The 25,634-nt window shown below is 48.4% G+C and overlaps 1 protein-coding gene and 1 long non-coding RNA gene across 4 annotated transcripts in view; one reads left to right on the plus strand and one right to left on the minus strand.

The window, feature by feature from the left end:
- si:cabz01090165.1 (uncharacterized protein LOC100333421 homolog) overlaps positions 1-25,634 on the plus strand; it is a 100,750-nt gene that overhangs the window by 19,819 nt on the left and 55,297 nt on the right. For 2 of the 3 annotated variants that reach the window (XM_055025926.1, XM_055025927.1), the window contains exon 2: positions 20,050-20,165. The exons of the other annotated variant lie outside the window; for it this stretch is intronic. The gene's annotated coding sequence lies outside the window, so the exon portion shown is untranslated. The remainder of the gene's footprint in view (positions 1-20,049; positions 20,166-25,634) is intronic. 3 annotated transcript variants of the gene reach the window in all.
- LOC129356348 (uncharacterized) lies at positions 11,536-13,603 on the minus strand. Its single transcript, XR_008605395.1, has 2 exons — positions 13,548-13,603; positions 11,536-12,255 (listed from the first exon to the last, which is right to left on the minus strand). It is a non-coding gene; the product is annotated as an uncharacterized LOC129356348 (long non-coding RNA).

The raw sequence follows: 25,634 nt of genomic DNA on the forward strand, positions 1-25,634 counted from the left end.
AGCTGCTAACTGTGACATTTAGCTGCTAATGAAACATTTAGCTGCTAACTGTGACATTTAGCTGCTAATGAAACATTTAGCTGCTAACTGTGACATTTAGCTGCTAATGAAACATTTAGCTGCTAACTGTGACATTTAGCTGCTAATGAAACATTTAGCTGCTAACTGTGACATTTCTAAATGAGTAACTTGGTGACTTTAACCCTCCAGTATCTCCAGTCGTCATCCTCACTGATGATGATGATGCTGGTTCTGCTGCCGGGTTTGGCTTCCTGGTTCTGTTGGTGTTTATGGACGCCTCAGTCCTCCTGCAGCCGGACGAGGTCTCGGCATCTGCTCCTCGCTGTTTAACCTGTGACCCGCTGACCTTAGCCACCTCTCAGAGGCTCTGAGTTCATGCTTTCACCTCGATACTCGGGGAGCGATGAGTGAAAGTTTTCTCCAGGTTCATGCAGCTCCCCAACAAAAGTTGAATATTTTTCAGCTTCCTTAGTGGTCAAGTTGTCTTCATTATTCTACATTTCCAACAGAACCAGCCTGTTGCTCATCAGGCTGGTTCCGTTGGAAATGATCTGTGCGTTTCCATCTGCTGGTCTGGAACGAATCAGGCCGGCTCCTCAAATCCTCACTTCCTGTCGATCCGTGGCAAGGCTGGAGGAAACAGGAAGCTAGCATGGAGCCCACGTCCCAGTCAGTCTGGTGCCTCTGGTAAGGCCCAGACCCACCGGATGACTTGCTCTGTGAAAGTCTGGAGCTCATCCACTCTTTCCTCAGTGAGCAGAAGACATTTCTGGCAATCAGAGAAAGTTACTTTGAATTTGACCGTTTCTAATGCGATACTTCAAACTGCAAACACATCGACCCAGAACCGGTTCTGAGGGGACGGTGGAGTCCAACAGCTGATCATCTGATTGTAACGCAGCCAGGGATGGAGACGACCTCTGACCTTTTCCTCCCAGGAGGCTGCAGCCGAGGGCAGCCATGTGTAGCAGGTATTTTAATTAGCCACATGCTCATTGTTAGCTCTGGTAATTAGCCACATGGAGCCAGAGGCAGGCAGGAGACGGCTGGGAAAACTGATCTTCATTACAAAAATGTCTTCATTTATCATGTTTAAAACATTAGAAATAAATATTTTTCTGCAGAGAAACTGAGAAAATGGGGAGTAGAATGAAAACATGAGGTTTTTGGGTGGTGTAGAACCGTGTGATATAGAACTGGTCAGTATAGATCTGGTCAGTATAGATTTGGGCAGTGTAGAACTACTCAGTGTAGAACTAGTCAATGTAGATCTGGTCCAGTATAGATCTGGTGAGTAGATCTGGTCAGTGTAGAACTGGTCAGTATAGAACTGGTCAGTATAGATCTGGTCAGTGTAGATCTGGTCAGTATAGAACTGGTCAGTATAGATCTGGTTAGTGTAGATCTGGTCAGTGTAGATCTAGACGTGGTTCCTGTGTTTGGACCGTTGACAGCATGAATATGTTTGCAGTCGGTTTAAATCTGAACCAATCAGAGCGCAGAAAGGAGGTTTCAGGAAACACTGCACTGATGCACCAGGTATTCTGGGTACCACTGCAGCGGTTCTGGTTCTGGTCTGAGGTTCTTGGAGAGTGACAGCAGGAACCCAGCAGCAGGTCAGGGAGATGGTTCTGGTTCAGTTAAAGCGTTCGGACCGGAACTCGTGGTCATTCTTTAAGAGTTCTGGCAGCATTCTGGTGGGTGTCAGAACTTCTGCTCCCCTTCTGACCAGCAGCATTTCTCTGCAGTCCACCAAAGCGTTCTGCATCAGAACCCCCAGGACCTGGAGGTCATCCTGGGATCACAGTGTCAGTTTATGCTTCTCTACCGAGTGTTTGAGATGTTTCTGCTTGATTCAGCGAAGGCCTGTTCATCAGCCATCAGTGGAAATGAGCTGGACTGAAGCCTGCAGGGCAGCGAGGTCCAGTGAAACCAGGGCTGGTTTTCTCCACCAGCCACTGTTTCGATTCCAGACTCCACCATATAAATATGATTTGTTCTTAACTCTATGAAAACTGATTTAATGGCAATAAGTTTACCAAACCAATGTACTTAGAGTAATTTAACATAAAGCCTGGACACCTTAACAGAGGAGTAGTGCAGTAATTACTAACTGAACTTTAACTACACAGCCATAACATTCTTACTGTCATTTCCACGTTTTGGCAACAACTCGATTTATTAAAGGTGTCTCGTCATTTTCTAAACATTTTAAATGGTAGCAACATCTGTTTCCAACTCCTTCTATTGAAATTTCACAATTATTCTTGTTCATATTTCCACGGCCGTCATCATTCCTGTGTTATCTCAGGGTTTCTGACTTCCTGCTAGTTTAGTGCTGGCTTCCCCGTCCCGGACTCACACACACCTGCATGAAACTTTCTTTAGAAACATTTTCCCTCCTTCTTCCAGGTGGCGGCAGCTCCGACTTGTATCCACTCATTTTCTCGGACTAGCTAACCGTTAGCAGCTAACCGTTAGCAGCTAACCGTTAGCAGCTAACCGTTAGCAGCTAACCGTTAGCAGCTAACCGTTAGCAGCTAACCGTTAGCAGCTAACCGTTAGCAGCTAACGGTTAGCAGCTAACCGTTAGCAGCTACCGTTAGCAGCTAACCGTTAGCAGCTAACCGTTAGCAGCTAACCGTTAGCAGCTAAACTGGCTCTATTTATAACCTCCAAGGGGAGGGGAGGGGCCAAGGGGGGACTGAGGGATTTCATTGGACAAGCCCAATGTCTGTCAATAAAATCAACCAATGGGCTGTCGCGATATAAAATTAGAGTCAATATAATTTTGGGGTAAATTATGACAGCGCAGGGCCAGATATTAAACACATCAGTCCTGAACCTCCAGACGGTCAGTCCTCCCTGGACAGAAGTTCAAACTGAATACAGATTTTGTTTTCTGTTTAAATTGCCATGGTGGTTAAGCGTTGCTCCAATTTACACACCACTTCAAATTTTTACCCGCATTTGGCCAGTGGGGGTGATCATTTCCAGCCCTGGTGAAAATGGTGAAAACTAGAGTTTTTGGCTTCATGTTGCGGAGAAGGAAGACAACATGAGATATTTACCAGGGGGAATCAGTGGAAATGGTGGAAACGAGTCTTTGTGTCTGTGGTTGAAGCTGAGTTCTGGTCTTCTCGTCAGTTTCTCACACGATGTAACGTACGCGTTCTTCACGCTGCGGCGTAGAGGAAGAGATATTTACCATGGTTGGAAACGCTGATAATGAAGGAAACCCTGCAGGAAAAGCAGGGCTCTGCTGAATGATTCATGGTGAAAAGAAGGCAGCACAGAACAAAGACACATGGATTCATGCATGCATGAGTGCTTTCAAAACACACTTAACCCTGACCACACACACACCGGCCAACACACCACTACCATGATCCGACACACTCGGTGTGCTCCGGTCCGCTGTGGGACAGCGTGTTGTCGGTGTCCTGACAGTGGGACATGAGGACGGGGGACTCCCGATGTCTGAGAGGATGAGTGGGACAGTGTTTGGTGCAGGGGCAGCCGGGTTGGCAGCCGGGTTGGCAGCCGGAGGTACGCTCAGCTTTCTGCGGGGGTAAAAATACATCTGCATCTCTGGAAAGTGGAGCAAACAAGAGCTGAACTGTTTTCATCTTTACCTGCAGAGCCGTAATCAGCAGCGTTCAGGACCCGCTTCACTAACTGAAGGTCCAACCTCCGTCTGTCTCCGGGCCTGTCTACTTCCTGGATCTGCCTCATTGTTCCAGGAAGACAATCCTTATGCTGGGCTGTGTAAGACTTTCAGGCTCTTATTTTGAAGTTTAAAAGAGACATCTGACTTCTCACTCCCAAGTCTTGGACTTCCAGTCAAACGCCGTTCGCTACGAATCTTAAAATAAATAAAGCCTGGAGCCTGTTATGTTTTCAGTTATGAAATATTCAGCTGGGGTTGTGGAGGAAAACTGATTCAGACATGGAGAATAGAAACATTTGTTAGTTCAAGTAACGATGCTTCATAAAGGACCAATCACAGCAGGTGAACTCTGATAACAGAGCAGATTTTAAAAACTCCAGTCATGTGACCGAACACTAACATAGCTAGCATTTTATTAGCAACATTATAAAGTGTCCTGAGGCGTTTTGCAGAATGTGGAGCTGATGTGAGCTTATGGTTTTTGTTGTACGGTGTGTGAAGATGACCACAGCGATGTGTTCTAGTTTGATGATGTGAACAGAAACACCAGGAGTCGTTTCATTTTCAGCTTCCTTCAAGAACAAGGCCTGGCCTGCTGCTCCACTGAGGTCAGAGGTCAGATTGCTACTGTCAGCGCAGTGGCCATTTTATTTCCTTCCACCTTTCTCCTGTTGGTTTATTTACATGTTTGGACAGCAGAGATCAGTTTGACGATTCCCAGTTTGTGTGTTTATCTACATTATTTAGGACAGTTTCTGTCATGTTTACAGGATTTCTCCCAGTAACGTACTTCCACTCGGGAGTTGCCCGTGGTGAGAGGCGTCGGGCAGGAGTGGGCATACTTGTTGCTTCCCATCTCGGCGTTGGGGTTTACCCCAGTAGACGAGAGGGTATCCTCCCTCTGCCTCCGGGTGGGGGGACGGGTTCTGACTGTCGTTTGTGCTTATGGGCCGAACGACAGTTCAGTTTACCCACCCTTCTAGGAGTCCTGACAGGGGCAACTGGAGAGTGCCCCTCCTGGGGACTCCCTCGTTCTGCTGGGGGACTTCAACGCTCACGTGGGCAATGACAGTGAGACCTGGAGAGAAGTGGTTGGGAGGAACGCTGCCCCCTATCTGAACTCGAGTGGTGTCCTGTTGTTGGACTTCTGTGCTCGTCACAGATTGTCCATAACGAACACCATGATCAGGCATAAGGGTGTCCATATGTGCACTTGGCACCAAGACACCCTAGGCTGCAGTTTGATGATCGACTCTGCCATCGTCTCATTGGATCTGTGGCTGTATGTCTTGGACACTCGGGGGAAGAGGTGCTGAGCTGTCCACTGACCACTACCTGGTGGTGAGTTGGCTCTGGAGGTTGTCGGTCAGACCTGGCAGGCCCAAAGGTGTTGTGAGGGTCTGCTGGGAACGTCTGGCGAATCCCCTGTGAGACGGAGCTTTAATTCCTATCTCTAGCAGAACTTTGAACACATTCGGGGGACATCGAGTCTGAGTGGACCATGTTCTGTGCCTCCACATGAAGCAGCTTCCCAGAGCTGTGGCTTCAAGGTTGTTGGTGCCTGTCGTGGTGAAAACCCTCGAACCCGTTGGTGGGATTCGGTGAGGATGCAGTCAGACTGAAGAAGGAGTCCTATCAGGCCTTTTTGGCCTCTGGGACTTCAGAACCAGCTGATGGGTACTGGCAGGCAAAGCGGCATGTGGCTCAGGTGGTTGCTGAGGCAAAAACTCGGGTGTGGGAGAAGTTTGGAGAGGCCATGGAGAAAGACTTCCGCACGGCTTTGAGGTGATTCTGGTCCACCATCCGGCGTCTCAGGAGGGGAAGCAGTGCAGCATCAACACTGTTTACAGTGGGGATGGTGGGCTGCTGACCTCGACTCGGGACGTTGTGGGCCGGTGGGCAGAATACTTTGAAGATCTCCTCAATCCCACCAACATGCCTTCCATTGAGGAAGCTGAGCCTGTGGACTCTGGGTCGAGCTCTCCGATCTCTGGGGACGAGGTAGTTAAGAAGCTCCTCGGTGGCAGGGCCCCGGGGTGGATGAGATTCGCCTGGAGTTCTTTAAAGCTCTGGATGTTGTGGGGCAGTTAGCCTGGATTGGCAGACTGGGGTGGTGGTCCCCCTGTTTAAAAGGGGGACTGGAGGGTGTGCTTCAATTATAGGGGTGTCTCACTCTTAAGCCTCCCTGGCAAGGTCTATTTTCGGGGTCCTGGAGAGGAGGGTCCGTTGGATAGTCAAACCTCAGATTCAGGAGGAGCAGTGTGGTTCTGGTTCTGGTTCTGGTCATGGAACACTGGACCAGCTCTACACCCTCAGCAGGGTCCTGGAGGGTTCTGGGAGTTCGCCCAACTAGTCTACGTGTATTTTGTGGACTTGGAGAAAGTGTTTGACTGTGTCTCTCGGAGAGCCCTGTGGGGGGTTCTCTGGGAGTCTGGGGTACCGGGCCCTTTGATACAGGCTGTCAGGTCCCTGTATGACTGGTGTCAAAGTCTGGTCCGCATTGCCGACAATAAGTCGGGCTCGTTTCCGGGGAGGGTTGAACCTCCGCCAGGACTGCCCTTTGTCACCGATTCTGTTCATTACTTTCATGGACAGAATCTCTCGACCAGCCAAGGTGATGAAGGGATCTGATTCAGTGGCCTTAGGATCCATCTCTGCTTTTTGTGCATGATGTGGTCTTATTGCCGAGGTCAACTTCAGAGATCAAGCCACGACTGTGTGTGTGAAACAGCCGACGCTCAGAGGCGCCAGCAACACATAAAGCCTGGCAGCCCTCCAGGCCTATAATACACTGAACCTCTGTGTTTACAAACCTTCTGAAGACTGACGGGCCTTATGGGGCAAAAGCCAGGCCCTGAAATGGTGGGTGCATGGGGTCAGTGGTAAGAATTAGGTTTTGATCAAGGTTTGGAATAGACTGGAAATAGTTTGGGCCAGAGAAAATGTCAGGGTTAGTAAATGGATTCACTGTGTGTGTAGTTTAGGGCATTAACGTCTTTTAGCCCAATGCTAATGCATTCTTGTATCAGCACTTCTTCTGTTTGATTCTTTGCTCAAAGTTGAAACTGAACTCCAGTCATCAGCATTAAAACTTCCTGCTCTGCATGTGATTAGCCCATTTAGCACCTTTTGGGAAATCAGATGGAGCCGCCTCAATACAGGAGCATTAACCTTCCCCTCCTCCGGCCCGGAGCGCCGGTCGGCTTTGAGGGTCAGGGTTCAACTCTCTGCTGGTCTGTGAAGCCGTCTAGTTAAAGTATTGGCCCATGTCTGGCTCAGACGGTCAGTGGTGATGCCAGGCTGGAGTGCACAGGATGTGGGACCTAAAGCTGCAACCTAAATGTTTCCGTCCTGGCTGAGGACAGAAACATTTCCACCATCCGAGGTCCGATCAGGTTCTTTGAAAAGCCTCAAAGCCTGTTGAGGTCCGGCGGGTCACCAGTCTGGTTCTGATCTCCTCAGCCAGCAGATGTTCAACCAGAACTCCGTCTCGGCTGTGGTCCAGATGCTGACCTAGCAGAACCTCTGACGGTATCGCATGAGATCTCCTGCAGATCCTAAAATCCTCCTGAACTCCTCTGGACTCTGAACCGACCCGAATCCTGGACTTGGTGTTCTGCTGCAGAGGAACGGCCGGAACCAAGCTCCTCTCAGCACCGACGACCGGGTTGGACCGTCCCAGGCTGAGGACGGAGCCGGTCCTGGCCGAGGACGGAGCCGGTCGCTTTACCTCCGTTACAGCAGACACAGGACCGGTGCTGGTGGGTCGGAGGTTCTGTGGTCAGAGGACCCCGAGTTCCCACAGTGGGTGGTGTGGTCCCTGGTCTTTAGCTGAGGCGTCGCTAAGCTCTCGTCCAGCGTGAGACGTTAGCAACGAGGTCAAAGTGTCTGGACGGCTTTCACAGCTCAAGGACTGGAGCTTCAGCCTGAGGTTGTGATGTCTCTGCTGTCTGATCAGATCTGCTGTGGAGGAAGTTGAGCAGAGAGAAAGACACAGCAGGAGGCGAACGGAGCCAAATAAAGCAGCTGTGGGGGGCAGCAGGATGCAGGGAGCAGCTCTGCAGCAGATCTATTTTTGCTCATCATTTGCATGGCTCGTTCTCCCAGCCGGCTTCCACTGTCTCTTCTAATCACACTCCATCTCTCACGCCTCCTCTGCGCGTTTATTAGTCATCTATCAGATAACGGCGTGTCGGTGCAGGAAACTCATCTGTGTCATTTGTTCTGCTGTTCTGCTCGTGTTCGCTCACATCCTTTTGTCAGGCTCCTCTTCTCCTTCCTGCGCCTCCTTGAGGGAGGAAGAGGCTGCAGGGGGAAGGAGCGCTGGTGTCGGGATGACTGACGGTTCCGAGATCTGATTCGGAGATTTCCCTTCCTCCGATCAGAAAACATAACAGTGTCTTCTCAGCTGGACATTCGTCTTAAAGGGCCGGTTTCATGTTTTCCACAGAGCCGTTTTGCAGCTCAACCCAATAATTACGTCACAGTCAGTTGTTATGAAAATGCCATTTATAGCCAACGTGATTTATCACATCCGTATGTGACACCTTCAAATGGGCCTCTGTCTCTTTAAGAGCCTTCACAACACTGCTCCTCCATGGTGTCGTTTCCGGCTGCCCCCAGGAGCCGAGCGGGCGAGCGGCTCCACCGGGTCGGTCCTGGACGTGTCCAGAGCCGCGTCTCTCTGCTCTGGCTTCAGGGGTCAGGAAGGGTTGACCTCTGCGCTGGATGTCGGCCAGGTGACTCCAGACTCTGAGCCTGAAGCTATTCTGGCAGACCTGAGCTTTGATTAGGCCGTTCTACTGGCTGAAAGTCAACACACTAACCAGACTCAGAAAACAGAGCTCATGGCTCCACTCAGAGGTTCTGGTGGGTCCAGTTGGTCTGAGCTTTCATCTGAGGTCCAGGTTTTCTCCGTGTGAGACGTTTGGAGCAAATGAAAACAGTTAGTGTGAAATTGAAACCAGGATGATCAGGTTCTGCTCTCCTCCATCAGCGGAGCCAGAACCTCTGAGTGGAACCAGAACCGCTGAGTGGAACCAGAACCGCTGAGTGGAGCCAGAACCTCTGAGTGGAACCAGAACCTCTGAGTGGAGCCAGAACTGCTGAGTGGAACCAGAACCGCTGAGTGGAGCCAGAACCTCTGAGTGGAGCCAGAACCTCTGAGTGGAACCAGAACCGCTGAGTGGAACCAGAACCGCTGAGTGGAGCCAGAACCTCTGAGTGGAGCCAGAACCTCTGAGTGGAACCAGAACCTCTGAGTGGAGCCAGAACCGCTGAATGGAGCGAATCCCGGGGGATGATGGGAGGTTTGTGATGTTCCGGCTGCAGCAGGAACCTGGCTGCTCTTCACATCTGGGACTAAAGAACCGCAGAGCCAAACTTTCAGCTTCAAGTTTCAAAACATGGGGATAAAATCAGCTTCATGATGGACGGTTGGTTGAACTTCCTTGAATATTTCATGAATCTAATATTTTATATCGTGGTTTACTCGACTGAAGCTGCGGTACGTCATTTCTATAAAAAAGATTATTTGCTAAACTGTGACAGTTAATCTGTAAAAAGATCCACCTCCTTCACCTCCCACTGCCATCTGAAGAAATGCATCACCCACCATCAAATCATCCAATCAGAGCCAGGGGGAGGGACTTAGCGCTGTCGATCAACATAATGTGCACGCTGCTAAATGTGTTGCTAATGGTGGAGAAACAACTTAATGTGCCAGAAAAACTATTTGGCAGCCTGAACATTCATGGCGGGCTCCGTTATGGAGCCAAGGGGCCGGTGAAGCGCCGCTGCAGGGGCCATCGCAGGTTTGAGTCCCGACCTTTGCTGCATGTCTGCCCCCTCTCACAACCTGCTTTCCTGTCAACTCTATCAAATAGGGGTCACCAAAAAACCCTGAAAATCCAATGTGATTAAAAAGTCCAGACCCTGCGACAGACTGGCGACCCGTCCAGGTGACCCCGCCTCTCGCCCGGAACGCAGCTGGAGAGGCACCAGCACCTCCCGACCCGTTAGGGAGGAGGGTGACCGGAAAATGGATGGATGGATGGAGTCCAGACCAAAGTCAGCAGGAAAACCTAGAAAGTTGTTCTGAGGCTGGATTTGGTTCAAAAGCTGAACTTCAGCTCAGAGACTGAAATATTCGCGACATGACAGCAGGGGGCGATAGAGTCATGCCAGCAGCTGTAACTCAGGCTATCCAGGGCTGGAGGTCTTTAACGTTCCCAGCTCTTCCTCTGGCAGAGCGAAGCTGACAGAACCTGCAGCTCCTCTCTGGTACCAATCACCTCAACATCCTCCTCAAGTCTTTGTTTGGCCACAGACTCAGCTGCTCTGTCACTCGCCTCGTCCGTTTCTCTGATTCCAGTTTCTCTGGGTCTGAGTGAAGCTGCCACTGCCTTTCTGTTTGGTCTCTGATGGGTCGACACGTTTACTTTACATGACAGCAGCTCATAAATATATGAATAAATGGCTCCAGTTTGCATCTGCAGAGTCGTTACTGTAAACCAGTCATTGTTTGGTGGTTAATCAGGACTAAATAAGTTGTTTTGTGTCTTTTTTTGTCGCTATATTGAAAATATTTTAGTCTAATTACACTCTATGTTATTATTAAACTTTGCTAAATAGATTTGGGTCTGAAGCTGTAATAGCCTGTAATATTAGTGCATATTAATCATATGCCATCATGTCACTGACCTGTGCAGTTCAGTGACATGTTGTGGCTGGAGGTCTTTAACGTTCCCAGCTCTTCCTCTGGCAGAGCGAAGCTGACAGAACCTGCAGCTCCTCTCTGATACCAATCACCTCAACATCCTCCTCAAGTCTTTGTTTGGCCACAGACTCAGCTGCTGTCTGTCATACAACAGATTAATGTGCGAAAAAGATCTGCAGCAATCTGGATTAGAATCGCCTCTGTGTCTCAGATATTAATATTGTAGGAAATAATCAGCTGCATCTGCAGCTTTTCATTTCAAACTTTGGTAGGATATTCAGATGAAGGAAGGGATCTGCTTCTGGTTTCATCATCACATCAATTGTTCAATGCTAAGCTAACCAGAACTGCTAAGCTTCCAGTCACTAAATGATCCAATTATTGAACATTAACAACGTGCTATAGTTTGTTTGTAAACATGATGGTAGCAGTTTTAGACGGGTAGCACGGACAGACAGAGCCAGCTATTGGAAGATGATTTATTTTTCCTTTTCATTTAATATGGTTTTATAGAAGATCAGTTAAAGATGTTCCACAGCTAAGGAATTGCGCTGTGTCTTTAAGAGGAGCTATTATTTTCTTTATGGAAGTAAATATGTGCCATCAGGATTTGAATCATTAAGCATTGACTTCAGCTACACAGAAATTGTCTTCCAAAGGAATTTGGCATGTTTTAACGCTTACTTTGTATTAAACACGTTTTTAAAAAATTATTTTTTTACCCTGACCTTACTTTGGTATTTGTTTTTGATGCACTAGCTCTTCAATTACCATATGGAATTTAAACTTTTTCCTGTAACTACATGAACTTATGTTTTTTTCTCTTAGACTGGTATAACATATGCGATGCTTCAAAGGCCATTTCTCGCTGTCCAGACCATCTCCTCCAAAAACCTGCAACGGAGAACCCCTGGCTGTTGAAGATGGACTTAAGAGATAGAAAAAGACATGACTCTGCATACTCATATAATCATGTATATTATTTGTACTCTCAATTCCTCTAGTTTTGTCAAAGTCATATATCTGATTTTGACAAAACTAGAGGAATTAGAATAACAATGTTCAGAGTAGATACTTCATTTGTCCTGTACTGTTTGTACAGGCAGTTTTAAATATGAAACTGAAATTGTTTTTATGCAAAATTTTATTGACTTGCATGAGTTCATCTATGCTTGAAGTATTACAAAATAAATTACCTAAGACAAACTAACTTTCTGATTCTTATGATGCCAGAAATTTAAAGTACTACAACAATGGACAAATGTACCTATTAGCTTCCTTTTGAGTTAACAAAAAACAATCAAATTATAAATTTTAAACGCTTTAGTTCTGTAACAACTTCCATAAAAGCACTAAAATTCACATTTATGGTAACATGATCAGCATTTTCCTTTACATTTTATAAATGTGAAGATTTCCGCTCTTCAAAATAAGTCATGCTTTGAATTTAATCACAGACAAAATCCTGATTATGATTAGTTACCTATATACAGTCAGATGTTAAGCACGATTTATACAATTATTATACACAGAATTTAACTTGATTGAACATAATTACAAAAAGGTAACGTGAAAAATAATTAAATTCAAAGCATGATTCATTTTGTAGAGCGGAAGTCTTATTTTGAAGACAACTTTCACATAGTAAAAAACTGCTCACAAAACTGAACTGCAGCAATATAAATGTCACATTCAGAAGACGTGATGTGGCTTTTGGGTTTACTGCATTTCTTTAGGCTGCCATTTGTTCATCAGTCAGTTGCAAATTAGACTTTGGTACTGTGACGTTTGACTCGTGAAGAGGAAACCCGCTGTCCTTCCATACAATTTCTGGAATTTGTACACCCTGGAAAACACAAAGATTTGCCAATTAATACAACAAAAATGACAAATTTTAGCAAAGCTCAAACATTCTTTGTCACCAAAAATATATTGTGGAGATACAAAATAGTGGGAATTTTAATTGCACCCGAGTCTTCTATAGACTAATATTGACGACTCAGCTACAATTAATAAAATTCTGTCGAAATTTTATGTAAATACAATATTGCAATAATAAACAAAAACTTTTATCACCTCCTCTGTAAATTTCAAAAATATTTCTCCTTAGACTGGGACATTTTTTGTGTGTAGCATATTTAATATACAAAACATTTTAAAGTGCTTTACATGACAAAACAGACACAATTATTATGATATTTAATCTAAAATTAGTTAGCTGACATACTTAGAAGCATGTTTTCTTCAAAATGAGTTAAAATGAACCGAGAAAACAAAGGGGATTGTTTATAGTGTTACTAGGTAACAGGACAACGTGTTGTAGCAATTAATATTCTATATCAATACTCGTCAGATAAGAAAAGCAGTATTTTGGATGATGTTATAATGACAATAAAATTATTGCTTCATTCATAAGTGAATTCTTCCGTACTTTACGAAAACGATGACAATCTTACTGCGCTCTTCTCCCGTTAAAATTGTAGAAACTATATCAAACACAAGTAAATCTACAGTTTGGTAGGTAACTAGTATTTTTTATAATGTCGTAATGACAATAAATTCATTAATTCATTCATAAATGAAGTCACATTAACAGTACAGTAGCTGAACAGAATGGGGTTGTGGGTATAGTTAATGTCGGAAGTGTTCACAGCCCTTCCTTGAAGCTCACAAGGCAGCCATATTAACTTATTACATTAGTTAATATGTAATAACTAATGATGCTTTCATTTATCCTCATTGACACTGTTCAGCCTGGGATGCGCGTCTCTATCTAAAGCCTGTATGTATCTTTGCTAGGCCATGGTGGAGAGCGGTAGCATCTCCTGAAAAATTTGGACTTTACTAAGACCGCCTGTCTCAGTCTCACCCAAGACAAGATACAAACAACCACCCATCAGTTCTCTTTAAAGATCCAAGTTTCTTTCTTTTTTAAATAAAAAGGGGAAGTTGGGTGAGGGACAGCTGGGAGGGGCTGGAGGCTAGGAGGTAGCGAGACGTTATATGCCTGCGCTACATGCTGTAAGATTAACAACGGACCAAATCAAACCCGTGTTTTAAATCGAGCTTTAAGATAATGTATCAAACCTCAGACGCAAAATGAAATGTAGTACAGAAATATGAAAGCATTAAACTCACCTTTGGGTTAGCGTTCGCCTCCATAGTCGCCAGCCTCCGTGATGCTGGTATTTCTCTATGACGTGGCGTCTTGTGATTGGCTGCGTGTTGGAATCTGACGTCCATTGCGCATGTCTGTGACCTGAAGTAACCTTGCCATTTTTAACAGCGAATTTTTAGACGTTGAATTTTTAACAGCGAATTTTTTATCACTGAATTTTTTTACGTTGAAAGTTCAGAGGCATTTTTTATTCAAATCCTGATGGCACATATTTCCTTCCATATTTCTTCTTCTGTGTTCTGGTCTTGTTTTGGTTCTTGTTGGGCCCGAGTCGGGTTCTGTGCTGTTACCGTATGGTTGAATAAAAGTCTGGACCGCTACGCTCAAACCTCTGCTGCCCCTGAATGCAATCATGGTGTGGAGATCCGATCCACACCAGGAGGAAATGAAGCCGTTTCATTGCAGCGTTTTGTTCCTGTGGCTCGTCTAAAACCTGCAGGACTGGAGTTTGACCGCTGAGTTAAAGGTTACCAGTTCAACACATCCAGATCCACAGATGAGTTTAGAGCTTTAAAATAATAATAATAATAATAAAGTCTTAAATTCATATCTTGAACAGCAGGGAACTACACACTTGCATGGAAAAAACATGAACAACTTCCTCCAAGACGCCATGTTGTGAGTGGCATTTAGCATTTACTGAGGCTAAGCTAACAGCAGGTTAGATCAGCATTTACTCTACTGGATAAAAGACTGGTGGCCCAACAGGGTCCTGATGGTTCTTAATTGTTCTGATGGTTCTGATACCCCTGCTGGTTCTGTGAGGTTTTTTTCCTCCATCTTGGACCTGCCCTCCTCTCCTCCTTCCAGCTGCTAACATTTGCTAAATGTCACATTTAATTGTTACTTTCTCTTTCTGATATTTTCTCAGCTGAACTTGTTCTCAGACTCTGCAGCTGTTTGCTGCCATTAGTCCTGATGAATCATTTCAGCGTTCAGCGCCGTGATTCCTGCTCTCTGATTGGTTGTCGTCCGGAAGACCTCCTGCTGGTCTCCTGCTCTGCAGCAACCTGTTGCTCTGGGTCCCGTTATTGCTGCTGCTAGGGGCTGTGTGTTGCAGATCGGACTGGTGGAAGTTCCCTCGTGATAAATTCCTTTATTTCCCACCTTCCTAATGGACCTGAACCAGTTTGATGAGCTAGCTGGGCGCCTAGCCTGGTTTCTTCTGCATCGGAAAAAAGAGCGGATGTCACACTAGGCTAACTCTCAACCTTATCAGTTATGAGAACACCCACCAGTTTACTGTACAATGGCGAGTTAGAAAACCTGATGGTTACACGATGTGCAGTGGACGGCCTGAAGTATTCTGGACTTAAAAATCAACCGGACCAGAATCACATCAGCCACATGTTGACCTCACCGTCTGATTTCATTCATCTGTAAGAATCAGCTGAGAGTTCAGCAAGAGGACAAGACTGAGTCCAAGTGGATCTGCAGGATCACATCCGTTCAGGCAGAACCAGGACCAGAACCAGAGGTCCGGATCCACAGGTCCAGAGTGTCTCTGAGCTTTAGATGTTGATGTCAGTAGTTGTCTGTTCAGCTGAATGCGGTAATATCTGACACACACAGTCGTGTTTTCATCACTTGTGGAGACTACACGTTGACTTTCATTCATTTCTACTGTCTAACCTTTACCCTAACCCAACCCTAACCATCACAGACCCAAAAACAACAATTTCCCTCCTGGGGATAAAGAACATGTCCCCACAAGGCGCCGTGGTCCCCGGAACCCCCCCCCCCCCCACACACACACACACACACACACACGGCTCAGCAGGGTCCAGTCCTGCCTCTCCAGCTGTATCCGCTGGTGCCGGTTCTGATCCGGTCGTCTGTTTCTGTCGTTGTTTATTTCAACAAATGGAGGAAAAATCAAAAACACTTTTCATTTAAAGGCAACTTTAAAAATGTCAGTAATGTATTAGCAGAAATATCATGTGAGTCACTTTGATTTTGAGTGGAGCTGATGCTCCATGAATCAGCAAGGAGGTCAGAGGTCAAAACTTCATCACAACACGTAGGAGACTTCAGAGATGTTTCTGTCATTTCCAGTTTTCTCAGTCAGACTGTAGAGGAGTTTTTATGAGTCCACTGCTCCTCTTCCTCTCTGGCACCATCTGGATGGGACACAAAGTCCAAGTTGTCTCCAGCTGCCTGGACTCGACTGTGGTCCAAATGATGATGTGAAGTTCACCACAAACTGCTTAGAAGACGACCAGCAGCTCCTCTTAGGTTCCCAGTCCTGGAGCAACTGGTTTCTGTGGGAGGACAGGTCGTGACCCGGATCAGCAGCCAGATTTCCCTGGTGAAACCTCCAGCTGTTGAAACCTTACGAAGGGGAAACGGATAACTGCCGTCTTCACCAGCTTCACCACCCTGAAACATGTTCATTCATCCAGCCACTGGGGGGCGCTGTTATAAAATGCTGGCTATGCAGGGCAGGAGTGGAGCGGTTTACCTTCATGTCCCAAAACTTGATGAAAACTTGATATATAGTTGCCGAATTGTTAGGATCCTTTTTTAAATTTGTTTGTTAATTTCACTGCTAGAATCTGTTTGCGGGTCGCGATTCGTCTGCATGACCCGCTCCGTGGTTCGGACTGTGTGCTTGAATCGGTTTGTCCTCATGGAGCAGGACTGCTGGCCGTCTGCAGTTAATGTTGTAACTGAACAGTTCGGTTGACCCGCCTACGAAGCTTCATGATGTTTTAAAATGAATCTGGTGGCTGTTGGTGAAATGCTGATGATGCATTTAGTCGTTCATTTTTAATGAATGACTAGATATCTGTTACGCAACATGGATTAATATAAAACTGAATTCATGTAATCCCAGACTTTATGTGTGGAAATTTGAAATGTTACTAGTATTGATCTGAATCGTGCTTTTTGCTGACCCGGTCCATCAGGTTGTTTTTTGGACCAGAGTCTCTGCTGGAGCTGGTAGACGTATTTGATTTATACCCGGACATAAATCTAACACCTTTTAGATAAATATGTTTTTGCCAAAGACTTGAGGGCAGCAAACCTGGGGACTGGTGGTGTTATTGGTATAATTTAGTCCATATTTAATCGTTGGTCCTGCAGGAGATTGATGCGAGCTCATTGTCCACATACGAGGAAACTGGAGTTTTTACTCTGTGGTGCCGTTTCAAGAGACCCTCATCCTGACCTCTGACCTCTGAGCCCTCATTGCCTGGCATCCCGTGTCCTGCTGTAGTGATGATGATGATGATGGATTGGACCTGGCTGGGCAGATGAGCAGGGCAGGGCTCCGTTAACGCGCCGCTCCTTTCATGTAATGAGTTTTATTGGCTCGGCTGCCATTAGTGGCACTAATAGACAAACAACTGTCTGGTTTCATATTTAACGAGGCGATGAGTGAAAGCTGGAGGAGCTGAGAGCTGCAGTCAGCATCCCGTTCTCTCCTCTGGGAACTCCTCCGCTGCAGCTGACATTAGCAGGAAATGTCAGTCTGCTGCATATTTCAGACACGGAGCTCAGCGTGCATCAAATCCACATAAATGCAGAGAAAGCGTTTATTTCTCCTCAGTAATGGATCTTAATGCTGAAGCAGAAGCTTCTTGGCCGTTTATTTCGTACCTCAGGACTTTGCTGCGTCTCTGTTTGCCAGAGCAGAAGTTTGACTTCAGCCAGAGTTTCTGCTTCACCTCCAACCACAAACCACAACCAGTCATTAAAATCTGACATCACCTAAACATCATCTTGGGTCGTAGTTTGATGATCAATCTTCTGTAATCAGCCAAACATGACATGTTGATGCTGCTGCTGTGGAACAGGATAGAGATTAAAGATGTTATTGATTTATTGATTGTTAGCAGCTGCAGCACTGCATGCATGCTGCAGCTGAGCAGGTTGATGCAGTTTCTGCAGCAGCTCTGGGATGTGAAGCAGAACTTCCTGAAACTTCCCAGAATCCTCCTTGTTTCCTCATTAGGCTGCAAGTCTGTTCTAGTTAGGAAATATCTGAAGATTGTGAGCATCAGGCAGATCAAGGTGGTGATGAAACAAACAGCTGGTCAAATTCCATCAGTCAATATATTGATCAATGTTCCAGATACCAATAATCAGATCAGCTCCAACCAGCTGGGTTTCAGTCTGGATGTGAAGGAAGTCAGTGTTTCAGCAGCTTTGCCGTTTTCTGTAAGTTTGTTCCAGATTTGTGGTGCATAGAAGCTGAATGCTGCTTCTCCATGTCTGGTTCTGGTTCTGGTTCTGGTGCGGACCGGGTTGTGTTTATAATCCAAAACCTTTAAATAAAAGCAAATATATATTTCCCCAGGTTCCTGTCAAAGCAAACAGGATGTCCACCAGAGAGGACGGGTCCGTCTGGAACCGGGTCGGCCGACCTCCTGCCCGGCTCATCAGCAGGACTTTAACTTCTCCACTTAGAAAAGCAGGAGGTTTTCAGTCTGCTGCTCTGTTCCACTTCTTGCTTCCATCAGTGAGAACAACTCGTTTAATCTCTAACTGCGAATTACATTTTAAAATCATTAAGACTCTGCAAGCAGACGGCTGGAAATGGGCCCAATAAATGTCAGAGAGGAGGATGGAGGTTTGAGTCCGCCTGGCTCCAGAAACCATTCGCTCATTCTGCCTCATAACTAAAGACATGGGGGTTCATGTTTTCACAATTTTATTCATTCAGCTGCTCGTCTCCTAACTAAATATGTAGCTCTGAGATGTTTATCTTGCACAATAAATATTTAGCCAGCAACCTAAATATTGAGAAACTGAGAAACAAAATATAACTAAATAATCCAACTTTTGGCTGTGAACTTTCCAAACTGCAGCCGTGTTCTAAAGTTTTCCTACTTTCATGTATTTTTTTAAAGGTTCTGGTCCAGCTCACCATGGGCCCAGAACCCAGCTCCACCACAGGCTGCAGGCAAACGCCGGGTCTATGCAGAACCTGGAGGTTCTGGTCCGTTCTGAGATCAGCTGGATACAGAGCAGGTCGAACCGGACCAGAGGAGGCGTGGTTAGCCTGCAGGCTTTCTGTTAGCGTGGTTAGCCTGCAGGCTTTCTGTTAGCGTGGTTAGCCTGCAGGCTTTCTGTTAGCGTGGTTAGCCTGCAGGCTTTCTGTTAGCGTGGTTAGCCTGCAGGCTTTCTGTTAGCGTGGTTAGCCTGCAGGCTTTCTGTTAGCGTGGCTAGCATGCAGGCTTTCTGTTAGCGTGGTTAGCATGCAGGCTTTCTGTTAGCGTGGTTAGCCTGCAGGCTTTCTGTTAGCGTGGTTAGCCTGCAGGCTTTCTGTTAGCGTGGTTAGCCTGCAGGCTTTCTGTTAGCGTGGCTAGCCTGCAGGCTTTCTGTTAGCGTGGTTAGCCTGCAGGCTTTCTGTTAGCGTGGTTAGCATGCAGGCTTTCTGTTAGCGTGGTTAGCCTGCAGGCTTTCTGTTAGCGTGGTTAGCCTGCAGGCTTTCTGTTAGCATGGTTAGTCTGCAGGCTTTCTGTTAGCGTGGTTAGCATGCAGGCTTTCTGTTAGCATGGTGAGCAGGTTGAGTTCTGACTTTGCAGCTCCTGGTTGCGCCTGTGAGTGGATCAGACTGTGACAGGATTAATTTAAATAATCTCCTCAGTTTTTCATTAGCCTGACGCTCAGAGCTGTGAACCTGTGGAGACGGTCAGTGGATTACATGATTAGTCAGCAGATTAACACGGATCACTGCATGTCTCCATCAGATCCGTCACAGATCAGCGCTAAGCTTCCTAATGTGCATCACTTCCCTTTTCCAGCTGATCCAGCTGAATACGCCTCTGGAGACCAGGACCGTCTCCACGTGGAGACCAGGACCGTCTCCATGTGGAGACCAGGACCGTCTCCACGTGGAGACCAGGATTCAGATCCGTTCGCTTTCTGGACCTCCGCTCTGCTCTGTCTGATCTGTTTCTGATCCAGATTTGCGAAAGAACCTGAAACCGAGTCCGGTTTCCTGCCTGGAGTGTCTGAGCCTGTCGGATCAGAACCTCAGAACTGAGCTGGTTCACCATCGGCTGAGTTGAGTTCTGGAGACAGACGAGGTTCCTGCTGTATTTTCAGTTTCTTCATCATTTATTGACTATCCAGGCTTTGTTTCCTCCTCTTTGTTTGGTCTATTTAAAACCTGCTCGCTGTGCTGAATGCATAAATCCGCATTTACATCTACAGGAAGATGGAAGACGGACAAAATCCTGCTGAAAGTCCAGACACAGCAGGATTTCTGTTAGCGTGGTTAGCTAACACTGGCTCTGAGCTGGAAAGGTTATCTTAGAGATGACTAGAAGCCGACCAGAACCATCAGCAGACGCTCCAGCTGTTGGAACCACAAAGGAAGGTTTAGGGAGGAGCTTCCTTTGTGGTTCCAACACTCCCAGTGGGGGGGCGGCGAAAACTTCACCAGTTTGTTTCAGATGATCCTTGTACAGGAGCAGCGGCTGCATGTTGACACGTCTCTCCGTCCTCCAGGTGTCCTGGTGGCCAGGTCCGCTCGTCTTCCTGTGACCTGGAAGCAGGAATGTGACAGACTTCCTGTTGACTTCAGGTGACTTCCTGGTGACTTCCTGCTTCCCACCAACCTTCAGGTAGGTCGGGTCCAATCAAAATTCACTTTCTAAAGCAGAGCAGAGATGGTCTGATTAGAATGTGAACGGGAACCAGAAACCAGAGGTTCTGTCGGGTCTGAACCGGAACCAGCAGAGACACCAAGAGGACTCTGCCAGGTCCGGTCAGGTCGGATACCAGAACCCAGGTTGACCTCCTGCTCGGTTGGAATCGGTTTTATCAGAACGGTTTCCATCAGCGCAAGGGGAGGACGGGGTAACAAGGGAGGGAAGGGTAACAAGGGAGGGCGGGGTAACAAGGGAGGGCGGAGAAACAAGGGAGGGCGGGGTAACAAGGGAGGGAGGGGTAACAAGGGAGGGAGGGGTAACAAGGGAGGACGGGGTAACAAGGGAGGGCGGAGAAACAAGGGAGGCGGAGAAACAAGGGAGGACAGGGTAACAAGGGAGGGCGGGGTAACAAGGGAGGGTGGGGTAACAAGGAAGGGTGGGGTAACAAGGGAGGGTGGGGTAACAAGGGAGGGCGGGGTAACAAGGGAGGGAGGGGTAACAAGGGAGGGAGGAGAAACAAGGGAGGACGGGGTAACAAGGGAGGGTGGGGTAACAAGGAAGGGAGGGGTAACAAGGGAGGGAGGAGAAACAAGGGAGGACGGGGTAACAAGGGAGGGTGGGGTAACAAGGAAGGGAGGGGTAACAAGGGAGGGCGGAGAAACAAGGGAGGACGGGGTAACAAGGGAGGGCGGGGTAACAAGGGAGGGCGGAGAAACAAGGGAGGACGGGGTAACAAGGGAGGGCGGGGTAACAAGGGAGGGTGGGGTAACAAGGGAGGGCGGGGTAACAAGGGAGGGCGGGGTAACAAGGGAGGGCGGGGTAACAAGGGAGGGAGGGGTAACAAGGGAGGGTGGGGTAACAAGGAAGGGAGGGGTAACAAGGGAGGGCGGAGAAACAAGGGAGGACGGGGTAACAAGGGAGGGTGGGGTAACAAGGAAGGGAGGGGTAACAAGGGAGGGCGGAGAAACAAGGGAGGGCAGGGTAACAAGGGAGGGTGGGGTAACAAGGAAGGGAGGGGTAGCAAGGGAGGGAGGGGTAGCAAGGGAGGGTGGGGTAACAAGGAAGGGAGGGGTAACAAGGGAGGGAGGAGAAACAAGGGAGGACGGGGTAACAAGGGAGGGTGGGGTAACAAGGAAGGGAGGGGTAACAAGGGAGGGAGGAGAAACAAGGGAGGACGGGGTAACAAGGGAGGGTGGGGTAACAAGGAAGGGAGGGGTAACAAGGGAGGGCGGAGAAACAAGGGAGGACGGGGTAACAAGGGAGGGCGGGGTAACAAGGGAGGGCGGAGAAACAAGGGAGGACGGGGTAACAAGGGAGGGCGGGGTAACAAGGGAGGGCGGGGTAACAAGGGAGGGCGGAGAAACAAGGGAGGACGGGGTAACAAGGGAGGGCGGGGTAACAAGGGAGGGAGGAGAAACAAGGGACGGGGCAACAAGGGAGGGCGGGGTAACAAGGGAGGGTGGGGTAACAAGGGAGGGCGGGGTAACAAGGGAGGGCGGGGTAACAAGGGAGGGCGGGGTAACAAGGGAGGGCGGGGTAACAAGGGAGGGTGGGGTAACAAGGAAGGGAGGGGTAACAAGGGAGGGAGGAGAAACAAGGGAGGGAGGAGAAACAAGGGAGGACGGGGTAACAAGGGAGGGTGGGGTAACAAGGAAGGGAGGGGTAACAAGGGAGGGAGGGGTAACAAGGGAGGGAGGGGTAGCAAGGGAGGGTGGGGTAACAAGGAAGGGAGGGGTAACAAGGGAGGGAGGAGAAACAAGGGAGGACGGGGTAACAAGGGAGGGAGGGGTAACAAGGGAGGGAGGGGTAACAAGGGAGGGAGGAGAAACAAGGGAGGGCGGGGTAACAAGGGAGGGTGGGGTAACAAGGGAGGGAGGGGTAACAAGGGAGGGCGGAGAAACAAGGGAGGACGGGGTAACAAGGGAGGGCGGGGTAACAAGGGAGGGAGGAGAAACAAGGGAGGACGGGGTAACAAGGGAGGGCGGGGTAACAAGGGAGGATGGGGTAACAAGGGAGGGCGGGGTAACAAGGGAGGGCGGGGTAACAAGGAAGGGAGGGGTAACAAGGGAGGGTGGGGTAACAAGGGAGGGAGGGGTAACAAGGGAGGGAGGAGAAACAAGGGAGGACGGGGTAACAAGGGAGGGTGGGGTAACAAGGAAGGGAGGGGTAACAAGGGAGGGCGGAGAAACAAGGGAGGGCAGGGTAACAAGGGAGGGTGGGGTAACAAGGAAGGGAGGGGTAGCAAGGGAGGGAGGGGTAGCAAGGGAGGGTGGGGTAACAAGGAAGGGAGGGGTAACAAGGGAGGAGGAGAAACAAGGGAGGACGGGGTAACAAGGGAGGGTGGGGTAACAAGGAAGGGAGGGGTAACAAGGGAGGGAGGAGAAACAAGGGAGGACGGGGTAACAAGGGAGGGTGGGGTAACAAGGAAGGGAGGGGTAACAAGGGAGGGCGGAGAAACAAGGGAGGACGGGTAACAAGGGAGGGCGGGGTAACAAGGGAGGGCGGAGAAACAAGGGAGGACGGGGTAACAAGGGAGGGTGGGGTAACAAGGAAGGAGGGGTAACAAGGGAGGGCGGAGAAACAAGGGAGGACGGGTAACAAGGGAGGGCGGGGTAACAAGGGAGGGCGGAGAAACAAGGGAGGACGGGGCAACAAGGGAGGGCGGGGTAACAAGGAGGATGGGGTAACAAGGGAGGGCGGGGTAACAAGGGAGGGCGGGGTAACAAGGGAGGGCGGGGTAACAAGGAAGGGAGGGGTAACAAGGGAGGGTGGGGTAACAAGGAAGGGAGGGGTAACAAGGGAGGGAGGAGAAACAAGGGAGGGAGGAGAAACAAGGAGGACGGGGTAACAAGGGAGGGTGGGGTAACAAGGAAGGGAGGGGTAACAAGGGAGGGCGGAGAAACAAGGGAGGACAGGGTAACAAGGGAGGGCGGAGAAACAAGGGAGGGCGGGGTAACAAGGGAGGGCGGGGTAACAAGGGAGGGAGGGGTAACAAGGGAGGGCGGAGAAACAAGGGAGGGCGGGGTAACAAGGGAGGGAGGAGAAACAAGGGAGGGCGGGGTAACAAGGGAGGGCGGGGTAACAAGGGAGGGTGGGGTAACAAGGGAGGGCGGGTAACAAGGGAGGGCGGGGTAACAAGGGAGGGTGGGGTAACAAGGGAGGAGAAACAAGGGAGGGCGGGGTAACAAGGGAGGGTGGGGTAACAAGGAAGGGAGGGGTAACAAGGGAGGGCGGAGAAACAAGGGAGGGCGGGGTAACAAGGGAGGGAGGAGAAACAAGGGAGGGCGGGGTAACAAGGGAGGGTGGGGTAACAAGGGAGGGCGGGGTAACAAGGGAGGGCGGGGTAACAAGGGAGGGCGGGGTAACAAGGGAGGAGAAACAAGGGAGGGAGGGGTAACAAGGGAGGGTGGGGTAACAAGGGAGGGCAGGGTAACAAGGGAGGGCGGGGTAACAAGGGAGGGAGGGTAACAAGGGAGGGAGGGGTAACAAGGGAGGGCGGGGTAACAAGGGAGGGAGGGGTAACAAGGGAGGGCGGGGTAACAAGGGAGGGAGGGGTAACAAGGGAGGGAGGGGTAACAAGGGAGGGAGGGGTAACAAGGGAGGGAGGGGTAACAAGGGAGGCGGGGTAACAAGGGAGGGAGGGGTAACAAGGGAGGGCAGGGTAACAAGGGAGGGAGGGGTAACAAGGGAGGGAGGGGTAACAAGGGAGGGCGGGGTAACAAGGGAGGGAGGGGTAACAAGGGAGGGAGGGGTAACAAGGGAGGGAGGGGTAACAAGGGAGGGAGGGGTAACAAGGGAGGGGGTAACAAGGGAGGGCGGGGTAACAAGGGAGGGCGGGGTAACAAGGGAGGGAGGGGTAACAAGGGGGGAGGGGTAACAAGGGAAGGAGGGGTAACAAGGGAGGGAGGGGTAACAAGGGAAGGAGGGGTAACAAGGGAGGGAGGGGTAACAAGGGAGGGCGGGGTAACAAGGGAGGGTGGGGTAACAAGGGAGGGAGGGGTAACAAGGGAGGGAGGGGTAACAAGGGAGGGAGGGGTAACAAGGGAGGGCGGGGTAACAAGGGAGGGAGGGGTAACAAGGGAGGGAGGGGTAACAAGGGAAGGAGGGTAACAAGGGAGGGAGGGGTAACAAGGGAGGGAGGGTAATCTTATCTCTTATCTAGTGGTGAAGATGCTGACATCAGCAGGACCAACTCTGATTGGTCTGCAGCTCAACCAATCATGTTGGGAGTTTCTGTAATGAGACGAAACTCTTCTACTGTAGGACAGGAAGCAAATAATAACTGATTTGATTCCTCCTTTGAATTATTTTATTGAATAATAAATTTTGACCATATAAAATTTGGTCCAAATTGCAGTACAGAACAGCACCACTAGATGTCACTAGACAAAAATGCATCTCTTCTTTAATGACTCCTGATTCTTCCTGCTAACAACACCTTAGATAAACTTGACAGATTTCTAAACACATATTTCTATCATTTTTCAGTCTAAGCGTCTCGTTTTGTGCAAAATAACTCCAAAAGCCTTTCTGTGCATCAACATGTTTACCATCAGCTGTGAACCGGACCCAGGCCTTCAGAGAGCTGCCAAAGCTGTCATGAATATTTAATGAGCCATGAGTTGTTAGTCCAAGCAGCCGCTGAAGAAATCAATAGCATCATGGAGAAGTGCTGAAGGTTGGCCTGATGCATTTTTAATTAATTTTTGATGCAAAGTTCTACTAAAGGCATGGAATCAACCAGAACCGACCCAGAACTGACACTAAGCAGGAAGTGATGAAACAACAGACTAAAGGGTCAATGAGCAGGGTCAGAACCGGTCAGGTTGGACTGAGAAGTCTTCCTCTGTCAAAGGTCATTCTGAGGTCACGGGTTCAGCATGCAGACTGTGTGATGATTGAATTGTTTATGTCCACTAGATGGCAGTCGTGAACATAGGTGATTGCATAAATGTCAAGAATAGGACAACAGAAGTAGTCAGTCATTAGTGAGACACCTGTGTGCAACTTGTATGAGCAAACGAACCAGAGCGACTTTAATAAAAGCATCTAAGAAGAAGCACAACGTCTGGTTCTTATCAAGCACGAACAGAACATGGTGTCAGGAGTGGGACACATTCTTTATCGGTGTTGTGAATTGTGAAAATGAGTCAGAAAAAGTGCAATGTGTTGACAGAGATGATAGATGGACAATTCCTTTGTTAGTAAACGGAACCACAATTAAGTTCAGATTGGACACAGGTGCAAAGGCGAATCTCATAAGCATATCTGATATAAAAGAAATGCAAGTAAAACCTCACATAAAAGAAGTCAAGTCAGGTCTAAGAGACTATAATGGACAATCAATTGAGTGTATTGGAACAGGTCAGCTGAATGTAACAGTTAAAGGAACAAAACATCTTGTGTTCTTCTCTGTTGTAAAAGAGAATCGAGAATCACTTT

Source organism: Poeciliopsis prolifica, unplaced genomic scaffold (genome assembly GCF_027474105.1).
Source record: "Poeciliopsis prolifica strain line A6 unplaced genomic scaffold, Auburn_PproV2 SCAFFOLD166, whole genome shotgun sequence".
Classification (NCBI taxonomy): Eukaryota; Metazoa; Chordata; class Actinopteri; order Cyprinodontiformes; family Poeciliidae; genus Poeciliopsis; species Poeciliopsis prolifica.